Source organism: Oryx dammah, unplaced genomic scaffold (assembly GCF_014754425.2).
Source record: "Oryx dammah isolate SB20612 unplaced genomic scaffold, SCBI_Odam_1.1 HiC_scaffold_23, whole genome shotgun sequence".
Lineage (NCBI taxonomy): Eukaryota > Metazoa > Chordata > Mammalia > Artiodactyla > Bovidae > Oryx > Oryx dammah.
The window spans coordinates 45,270,090-45,281,468 of record NW_024070207.1 but is presented as its reverse complement, the minus strand read 5'-3'; the positions used below and the strand labels follow the sequence as shown (position 1 = coordinate 45,281,468).

Genomic DNA, 11,379 nt, shown 5'->3' with positions numbered 1-11,379 from the left:
TCTAGGTGGGGAAGGGAAAGCAATTCCTTCAAAGAGGAAGGAAATATCTAGTCCTATTTCATTATGTGGAGAAGGCAGTAAACAACTTATTACTCACACCCTTAAATGATGCTAACGTGGAAAGATGGGCAAATATCAGAGACCAAAAATAAAAGTAAAAGCATCAAGGGAACAAGGGACTTTGGAAGAGTCCTGATGAGGAAGTAAGCAAATGAGAACCTACTTTGAAAAATGCAAGCAGATTTTTCTGAGGAACTGCTACTGCTAAGTCACTTCAGTCGTGTCCAACTCTGTGTGACCCCATAGACGGCAGCCTACCAGGCTCCCCCATCCCTGGGATTCTCCAGGCAAGAACACTGGAGTGGGTTGCCATTTCCTTCTCCAATGCATGAAAGTGAAAAGTGAAAGTGAAGTTGCTCAGTCTTGTCTGATTCTTCGCAACCCCATGGACTGCAGCCTACCAGGCTCCTCTGCCCATGGGATTTTCCAGGCAAGTGTACTGGAGTGGGGTGCCATTGCCTTCTCCATTTTCTGAGGAAAGAAGAACTCAAAACTGAATTTAATGGAAAGAAGCAACTGTCAAAGCAGTCTGACTAAGATCGGCATGTTATGTTTGCAGCTAAGGAAGAAATATGGGTTGCTGCTCATTTAGGACCCATGGAAGAGGTTGGAGAAAAGGGATAGGCATTCAAGAAATGATTCATTAGGTAGAAAGAGAAGGTTAGAAATCAGATACTACTGCCACTTATTAAATTAATCATAAGCCATATACAGACACTACCTAAAGGTACCAGAATGCCTAACCACTGAGGGAAGATGCCTCCAAATACTGTGTCTTCAAGAAAAAAACAAGGGCTCATTACTCATGAATTAATAGCAGCTGATACAGGACATGCTAGGTTTGGGGTGGGTAGGGGAGAAAGAAGCAAGAAGTATGTGTGCATGTACATATATTATCGATAAAAACAGAAGTTGTTTAATTATATGCTTACTATTGTTCTAGTATAATGTCAGGTGTTTTACATAAATTGTTCCATTCAATCGCAGAATGACTCTAAGATATAGATACATGCTTTCATCATTCCCATTTTACATATGAGAAAACTAACTCTTCCAGAAGTTAAGAAACTAACTCAAGGTCAAATAGCTTTTAGGTGGTTAAGCTATAAATTGAGATTAGACTTGAAATCCTGTGGTCCCAACTGCTCAACTAAATATTGTTATATTCCCTCTGCTCCAACCCTATCTCAGTCATCATCAGATCATACCTGTATTGTGCCAGGAGCCTGACACTCCTCTGATCCTACACAGTTCACAATATTCAGTAAACTTTCTAAAACAGAAATCAGACTATACTGCTTTCCTTTATCAAACCATCTAGTAGCTCTCCACTGCACATAAGATAAAATCCAGGTTCTCACCTCACAAGTCCCTACAAGACCTCATCTCTGCCTCTCCAGCTCAGTCATCTCTCTCTGCTTTGCCCCTCTTGACTGTATTCCAGTTACACTTAACTTTTTGCACTTCCTCAATACCCTGTTCTTGTTCTTGCCTCATGACATGGCTACTTGCTATTCAACCTAAAATGCTCTTCTTCAAAATATTCACACAACTGATTGTATCTCATTATTCAAATCTTGATGCAAATATCAGCTCCTCCGAGAAGGTTTCCCCAAACCCATTAGCCAAAGCAGCTCTCCTCTGCCCCACACCAATACCATGATGCACCCCCTCACCCATGAGAATAGAAATTACTTGATGACAGGAGATATTGACTTTATGTCCTTCTCAACAAGTCCAGAACCAAGAACAGTATCTGATATATACTAGGCACTCAAGATATATTTGCTTCCTGAAATACTAGAATCTTTCTTAAAGTGCCATACTTACTTGGGTTTCTCAAGGCAAGAAGTGGTTTGTCATTCCCTTCTCCAGTGGACCACATTCTGTCAGAACTCTCCACCATGACCCATCCATCTTGGGTGGCCCTACAGGGCATGGCTCATAGTTTCATTGAGTTAGACAAGGCTGTGGTCTGTGTGATTAGATTGGTTAGTTTTCTGTGATTGTGGTTTTCAGTCTGTCTGCCCTCTGATGGACAAGGATAAGAGGCTTATGGAAGCATGGGAGAGACTGACTGAGGGGGAAACTTGGTATTGTTCTGATGGGCAGGGCCATGATCAGTAAATCCTTAATCCAATTTTCTTTTGATGGGTGGGGCTGTGTTCCCTCCCTGCTATTTACCTGGGTCCAAACTATGGTGGAGGTAATGAAGATAATGGTGACCTCCCTCAAAAGATCCCATACATGTACTGCTACACTCAGTATCCCCAACCCTGCAACAGGCCACCACCAACCCACGCCTCCACCGGAGACTCCCAGACACCCACAGGCAAATCCAGGGCGATCTCCTGTAGGGTCACTGCTCCTTTCTTCTGGGTCCTGGTGCACAAGGTTCTGTTGTGCCATCTGAGAGTCTATTTCTCAGTCCTGTGTAAGTTCTGGCAGCTTTATGGTGGGTTTAATGGCGACCTCCTCCAAGAGGGCTTATGCCATACCCAAGTCTGCTGCACCCAGAGTCTCTGTCCCTGTGGCAGACCACCACCGACCTGTACCTCCATAGGAGACACTCAAACACAGTTTTGTCTCAGTCTCTGTGGGATCCTGGGTCCTGGTGCATACAAGGTTTGTTTGAGCTCCCTGAGTGTCTCTGGCGGGAATAGGGTTTGATCCAACCAGTCAATCCTAAAGGAAATCAGTCCTGAATATTCACTAGAAGGACTGATGTTGAAGCTGAAACTCCAGTACTTTAGCCACATGATGCAAAGAGCTGACTCATTTGAAAGACCTTGATGCTGGGAAAGATTGAAGGCGGGAGGAGAAGGGGACAACTGAGGATGAGATGGATGGATGGCATCACTGATGCAATAGACATGACTTTGAGTATGTTCTGGGAGTTGGTGATGGACAGGGAGGTCTGGCATGCTGCAGTCTATGGGGTCACAAAGAGTCGGATATGACTGAGCCACTGAACTGAACTGAACTGATACATACATATATATCTTCCCTGGTGGCTCAGATGGTAAAGCATCTGCCTACAATGCGGGAGACCCAGGTTCGATCCCTGGGTTGGGAAGATATCCTGGAGAAGGAAATGGCAACCCACTCTGGTACTCTTGCCTGGAAAATCCCATGGACAGAAGAGCATTGTAGGCTACATTCCATGGGGTCTCAAAGAGTGGGACACGACTGAGTGACTTTACTTTCATGTGTGTGTATATGTATATGTGTGTGTGTGTGTTTTGTGAAATATGTGGGCTTGTTGTCATCTCACTGAAGTGAAGTGTACAACCCCCACACCAAATTGCATCTCAATGTCAAGACTAATGAGGCCATACATACATGAAGAAGATACGAAAAGAATTATTACACACATAATATTATGCATAAAAAATAGAGTTAGAATACCCAAAAGGAGAAAATAATAGTAACTGTGAGGGGATGGGTAATTAGATGATTGTGCTTCTTTCTTCTATAGATATTGGTATAGATATAGATACACTCAAAACATCAAGTTCTATATCATAAACATATATAATTTTCATTTATCCATTACACCTCAATAAAACTGAATAAAAAATGGAATCAATCTCAATTACAATTTACCCATGATACTTGTCTGATAACTAAGACATTGCATGGTTAATTTAATTTGGACTTGTTGCTGTAAGCCATTATGACACCTGCAGCATGAGACCAGTAAAGGAGGTGACTATTCCACTCTATGTCTTGTTCAGGAGCTGGTATTGTGTATTTTGAAAAGTAAAGTGAGTGTCTTGGTTTCTATCAATGTGTAGAATTCCAAAGAGGATAAAGTGTGCCATGGTGAGACATTGTATTGTGTCTTTAACATGTGCAGAATATGTGTGACCTTGCTTTACATTTTGGGTATAATCTCTTGGGAGGCAAAAGATTCCATGAGTTATTTACCCTAAATGAGACAAGCTTGGTTGGGAATTGTTTGACTTGGCCAGAACATATGGTCAGCTCATTGGCAGTGGCCCAAAGACCTACAAAGGTGTGAAGCTGAGGCCAATTGTTGGCCAAGACATTCTCTGCTAAGATAACTGCCTAAAGTTTGGCTGTTTGAGCTGACCTTTGGGTCTTGTCCTTTATCAGAAACATTCTGATTAAGAGAAGAAAAGCAGCAACTTTCAAGCAAGCTCCATCAAGTGTGATAGTGATGATAGCATTGGTTAAGTGAATGAACGCTCTTTGATTTCCACTGTGTTGATCTTAAGGGGCTCCCCATGTGTCCAGAGGTTCTAAGGGATGAACTTTCTTAGCAGTGTGACATCTGACATGGGACTGAAGCACAAGGGACGCTATCTTCTCTTGAAGATAGGGTATGCAGAGGGCCCAGGTTCGGCTCCATCCTGTAGCAACAAGGCCTCAGTGGCTATGCTGAGCTTTAAAAGTGCTGCTTCCATAATCAAAGGCCAAATGAGCAGCTGGATGTGGAGGGTCATAGGTTCAAGACGTGAGATGGGCTATATTTCTAGAAAAGTCCAGCATGTACCCACAATTGCTACACTAAGGGCATACAACATTGGTCCAAGGTGGGCAGTTCCTTCTATCAGAAGCCCATGAAACCAATGACCATCACTGATGCTACAGGGACTCAAAGATACATGAGAGAAGGTTGCTAAAGCTTGCACAGTGAAGGAGACTTGGGGGCCCTAATAGGAGTGCCTGCTCTATGGCAACTTAGGCAGATTCTAGAATCCTTTGACACAGGGAGTCTCATTCAAGGTGGGCCTATTTGGAAGTTACAGAGCAAAAATAATAATAATAATAAAATAATAATAAAAGTGTATATGAGGAAATGTTGCCTCCAGAATCTAAAAATGTCTAAAATATGTTGGGCTTGTTTTAACAATATGGGTCCTAAGAAGACTAAAACTGTTTCTTGACACTGTCAAGATTAGAGCAGTCTTCCACTTACCAAAGAATTTTCAGGAACTTAACTGAAGTGGTGGGACTGTACTATGTATGTCATAGGAATCTCCTCAAAGGAGGATGCCTTCAGTGCGGAGTCATAATTGTGTACCTGGAAAAAGCTAGAGATGGTGAAAATATTTCCTGTTGTGAGATGGCAGGTTTGGACACTGGACCCACTGAGTAGCCAGGTGAAGGTGTATCATATCCCTTTTAAGGTGAAGGTAAAGTGTAGCTGAGAAGTTGGTGAGATAAGCACTAAAAAGAGCATGCTAGTCAAATGATTTGCTATGACTACAAAGTATTTACCAGTTATTCAGTGGAAACAGTAGTTTCAATAATATCCATGAAGGCCTTGTGAGTAGGGACATGACACCAAGGATACAAGTTCACACTAAGCACTGTTCTTATTTTCCAGGTTTAAGATCAATAAAACTTGTTGTTAAGTGCAACAGGAGTGGGAATAATCACACCTTCTCTAAATAGGTCTCCTATCATGAGTTTCAATCTGTGAAGACCCTGCTTTCATCTAAATGAATCTTTTTAAAAACATCTGACTTACTTCAGTCTGTATAATAGGCTCCAGTTTCATCTACCTTATTAGAACTGATTCAAATGTATTCTTTTTAATGGCTGAGTAATACTCCATTGTGTATATGTACCACAGCTTTCTTATCCATTCATCTGCTGATGGACATCTAGGTTGCTTCCATGTCCTGGCTATTATAAACAGTGCTGTGATGAACATTGGGGTACACGTGTCTCTTTCAATTTGGTTTCCTCGGTGTGTAAATTAAAAATAATAATAATAAATAAATGATAAATGGTTAAAAAATAAAATCTTTTGTTACTTTGATTAAAAAAAAATTAAAACATCTGAGGTGAAACTTGTTATTTTAACTAAGGGGAAAGGTCCATAGCGTCTCATATTTTTAAAGGTAATTATAAGGGGGGAAAGAATTTTATTGCTCATTGGGTCAGATTATCCACATGCACTAGAGGATCTTTTGGGATAATGGATATTTTGGCTATGGGAAATGTAGGCAAGGCAATAATTCCAATGGCTATGGTTAGGTATGTCTGTTTCTATTGTATGTTCCTTTACTCCCTGGCTGTTTTTATCAGCTTACCCAAATGTGGGCCAGAAGGGGAACAGAAATTGATGAGGCTTAATAATTCAATTGTCAAACATCAAAAGTGGAATTTGATTATTACACATGGCCACCACACCTACATCACCCCTCTCCCCAGCTGAGATCTCCCAGACACACAGAAATACCAAGTCTTTTTCCTCCTCACCAGTGGTATAAAGTGTTCAGGAAGAAGTCTTCCATGCTCAGAAATCTTCAGTCTTCAGTGCTCAGTCTTCATCCTGTCCTCATTCCCAGTGTCTGGCTAAATATATACTGGCTTGTCTGGGCCCCAAACAGGAAGAATTCCACCTCCCTCCCTTATCACACACCTGACATTTCCCTTCCTCCCCTCCCCATCATCAAAAAAACAGATACACACACGTCTTTTTACAGCTTGTTGATATTTTAATCATCAACATCTGAGTACCTGGTCTCTACAGAGGTGACAATTGCTGTATGCTTGATCCTTTCACAAACGACCATTCTGCCAGTTCTTTTCCTGTAGGGACAGCAGATTGCTCAAGGTCTTAGACTGCAGGTGGGTCCAAGCGAGTACTTGGAGAATTGTCAGGAGAACTGTTGGAATAATCCTCCGGGATTTTTTCATCCGCCATTGGCTGACTCTCCTTCTTTTTATTCTGCAGGTGGTGGTAGAAGTCTAATATCATCTATTTCTTACCTTTCTTACTCTTCTCCACATTCTGCTGAAGAGTTGATTTTACCTTCCTCATGAGCTTTCAGTTATCTGTCTGGTAAGAAAACAAAGTCATCCAGAAAGACGTTAGTGAAGGAGGATGGGAAGGAAGAATTTTGAGAGAAAGGGTGGGCATTGAGGAAGGGCTTTGTGCCAGGCAAGAGCAGGGTAAGACTTGGTTGGGGGATGAAGAGGAGGAACATGGGTAGGGTAATCTGACATTCTCACTGTTCAAGCCATTGGATTGACCAGACATCTCTTCCTTCCTCTAGTGCTTGACACTTGTTGCTCCAAATTTATTGTGTCTATTTCAATCTCTGACTCCTCCTCCTTCACTTCCTTCATGACTTCTGCCATGTTGTAGGAATAGTGTTCAACACCAAGGTGTCTGGCCTCTCTATATATGCCTTCTCAGGAAAATAAGGGGCCACACCCATCACCTTTGATTGATCAGCAAGAAAGTCCTCCAGTCAATGGTAGCCCTGAAATGGCTTGACATCACAAAGCACCACACTTGAAAATCCATGGGAGAGGAGAAGCATACAGAGGTGTGGAGGAGTCTATCTGCTCTGGTTTGAGAAACTGTGTGCTTCCTCAATACCCACTGAAGAGCCTTCCCATGTTGATTTTCCAGGCTTTCTCATCTTGTCTGGTTCAATTCTTGTGGTGTACATGTTAGGGAGCAAGTGTTCCCTCCAAACCATCCCTCATGATCACCTCCATCAGTGTTTAATTCTGTTGTCTTCCAGATCTCATCACCTAGTATTTTGTGGTTTTTTAAAAAAAAACTTTTTTGTTTAAGAAGTTTAGATTTACAGAAGAATTGTAAAGAGTATATTTGTATACCTCACATTCAATTCCCCTTATTAACACTGTATATTAGTATGGAACATTTGCTCAACTTACTGAACCAACACTGAAATAGTATTATTAACAAAAGTCTGGACTTTATCAGATTTCCTTGCTTTATACCTAATATCCTTTTGCTGTCCTAGTATCCCATCCAGGATACTACTTTAAATTTAGTCATTACAGGTTACACCTTCTTAGGTTCCTCTTTGCTGTGACAAGTTTTTAGATTTCTTACTTCTGAGGTTCTTGACAATTTGGAGTTTTGTGTCTTTATTTTTACATTAGATCCTGAGATGTTATTTATCTTATAGTGAAAAGTTTTTGAGTTTCTTCCAGAGAATCTCAAATCAAGTTAGTACTATTATGGCATGGTCCCCATGGCAATGGTTGAATTAATCTCTTGGCTTTGTTACAGAGGTGACACACATGTTTCTCTCTAGAGCCCAGAGGATCCAGATCCTTTGTATTTATAAGGCCCAGGTGGCAGCAGCAAGAGCATTTTGTAAGGTACTAGTGAATCCACCTGCCAATGCAGGAGATGCAGGTTGGATCCCCTGGAGGAGGAAATGACAACCCCTCCAGTATTCTTGCCTGGGAAATCCCATGGACAGAGGAGGCTGGCTGGCTACAGTTCATGGGTTCAAAAGAGTCAGACATGACTGACCATACACACATGCACATGCATGCATGTGCATGTGCACGTGCACGCACACACACACACACACACACACACACACACACACACACACACACTGAGTCATTTACTTTTAGAAGTATAACTTGAGCATCCCACATAGTAACTGCTCTTCCTTCATATGAGTGACCATCTTGTATATTGAACAGACTATCAGTTTTTCTCCTGAGTTCTATATAGAAAAGAGGCCAACATATGGTTGAGATACAACCAGTGTTAACAAAGTAAGCATCATTTCTTTGAGGTTAGTATCAGTGATGAGTTATTTTGGAATTGATACACATGATTCAACCTGAGACAAACAAATCCCAATTGAGATACATAATTCAGAACTGCTTTATGGAGGGCCCAAATCCAATAATCCTTTCACTATATGCCAACTGGCTATAGGCTATACTGATTTACATTGGTCAAAGGTTTAGCAGTCACACACACATGTAGCACAAAGAAGCAAGGTCAAAGCACAAGCTAGCCAGATGGCTGTAGCTCAAAGTGCATGTTCTCCAGCATACAGCAGAGCCAGTTCAAAAGCCAAAAAAGAGAGAGAAAACACCTGCTGGTAAGGGACAGCATCTCAGTCTCTGCTCTTGGGACCAGTTGCTGCCATCACACCACAGAGACAGAATGGACCCTTCAACCAAAATTTGGTTTGGATGTTGAGACTGATGACACATATACCCAGAAAGTATGAAAAATTTCATTACTGACATAATCAGATTTTGGGAGGAGAAAGACAACTCTCAGGCAGGTTCAAGAATGGCTGAAGAGAGCAGAGGAAGGAGACTGGCTTGGTTTCTATGGTAGCAAATGGGGATAAAGCTGGAGAGTTCCACACATATGTCACGGCTTGGATGGTCTGAACTTCCTTTTGGCCGACAGAAGACAGTATCAGATATAGGTAAGTAGGGGAAGAGGTGTGGTAAGGCTCTTTTATAGAAAAAAGTGTTATGTAAATACAAGGTGTTTAGCACAGTTTAGAATTCTCATAACCATTATAACCAAGATTTTCATATTGTTTTTAGTTAAACTGCTTTTCACTAGATAAGTATTTCCCAAATTATGGACCTTTAAGTATTATTAAATATGGCTTAGAATTCTCTCAGTTCATCAACAGAGAAACTGTGTAAAAAGAGAAAAGACTGATGAATCAGCAAGTGTGATACACTGACCACAAAACCGCAGACTTAGTTATACTATCTCCTGAATTATGAGAGATGGCATACATTTTTTTCCCATCCTGGATGATTACTGTAAAGTACAAAGACTGTAATAATAATTATAGGATATAAAACATTTATTGACCACTAGCTCTATGTGGGAAATATGCTAAATATTCATATATGTAGTTAATCCCCATAATAACTCTATCAGATAAATTACAAAATAGCACTTTCTGTCTTCTCTGCCAGTACATCTCCATTCCAATTTTAGAAGCAGAAAAGAGCATATAGGAGTGCACACGGAAATATTTATGGGCCATGCTCAAAAGAAGCATGTATTACTCCTGCTTGCATTTCATTGGAAAAGATGCACATAGCCACAATTACTCCTGCTCTCATTTCTTTGGGAAAAAACTCACATAGCCACAACTAATTGCAAAAGAAAATGAGAAATGTAGTCTACCTTGTATAAGTGAAAGTGTTAGTCACTCAGTCATGTCTGAATCTTTGCAACCCCATGGACTGTAGCCTGGCTGGTTCCTCTGTTCATGGGATTCTCCAGGAATGAATATTGGAGGGGGTAGCCATTCCCTTCTCCAAGGGATCTTCCCAACCAAGGGATCAAACCTGGGTACCCCATATTGCAAGCAGATTCTTTACCGTCTGAGCCATCAAGGAAGCCCAATTTAGTCCATGTGTGTGCTATGCTTAGTCACTTTAGTATTTCCGACTCTTTGCCACCTCATGGACTGTATCTCACCAGGCTCCTCTGTCCATAAGATTCTCCAGGCAAGAATACTGGAGTGGGTTGCCATGCCCTTCTCCAGGGGATCTTCTCGACCAAGGGATTGAACCCATGGCTCCTGTATCTCTGCATGGCGGGCAGATTTTTCACCCACTGAGCCACCAGCGAGGCTTCCCCAAACTCATGTTCCCATTTTATGAGTGAGCCTAGTGGCTCAGATGGTGAAGAATCTCCCTACAATGTGAGAGACCCAGGCTCGATCCTGGGTTGGGAAGATCCCTTGAAGAAGGGAACGGCTACCAACTCCAGTTTTCTTGGAGCTTCCCTGGTGGCCAGGGAAATACTAGGGTGGGAAAGTGAATAGAAAGATGAAGGTTTATGAAGGTAAGTGATACTAATGATAAATTAGTAAAGAATGAGGAAATGAGAATTGAGAAGTATGGCTGAGAGTGAAAAGCAGTAGAGTTCATAGACTGAAGTTCAAAACTGATGAATATTTAGAGTTGTGTGTGTGTGTGCATGAGTGTGAGAGGGGTATTAATATTTTACAGGAAGAATAATCAGTTGTAGGCCAAAAAAATGTATGTTTTAACATCAAGATTTCAAAGTTGTTATAATTTTTGAGATTATATATAATGTCTAGAGCATGAGCATTAAAGTGAGTGGCTCACTGTGCAAAAATACCAGAATTTATGTTTCTTTGTTGATGAGCATTTGAGACGTTTCAAGTGTGGTCTATCATAAATTACATTTCTTTGAAAAAAAAAAAAGAACAATAGAAGAAACTATCATTAGAATTGAGGGCATGAATAATTTATAAAGTCAAAAATGCTGGATGAATATCCACATAGATGACAGATGTTGACATTGCCAAAATGGTGGCAGTACTGAAAGTGGACAAGAAGAAAGTGACTCAGGAAAGTGTCTAATGAATAATGCTAAAAAAAAAAAAAAAGTTGGGACAGCACATATAGTATTTAATAGCAAGAACTACAAATGAGCTGTGAATTTTGAAAGATAAAGGAGCAAAAGTGGTTTGAAAGTAACAATGAGGAGCAGCCATCTAGTTCACCTCAACTCCTTGGGGTATGTGAGGAAAACAA

General features: G+C 41.0%; 1 non-coding gene across 1 annotated transcript; it reads left to right on the top strand.

Moving 5' to 3' along the window:
- Window positions 1-3,064: 3,064 nt before the first annotated feature.
- Window positions 3,065-3,136, top strand: TRNAC-ACA. Its single transcript has one exon. It is a non-coding gene; the product is annotated as a tRNA-Cys (tRNA).
- The last annotated feature ends 8,243 nt before the right edge of the window (window positions 3,137-11,379 follow it).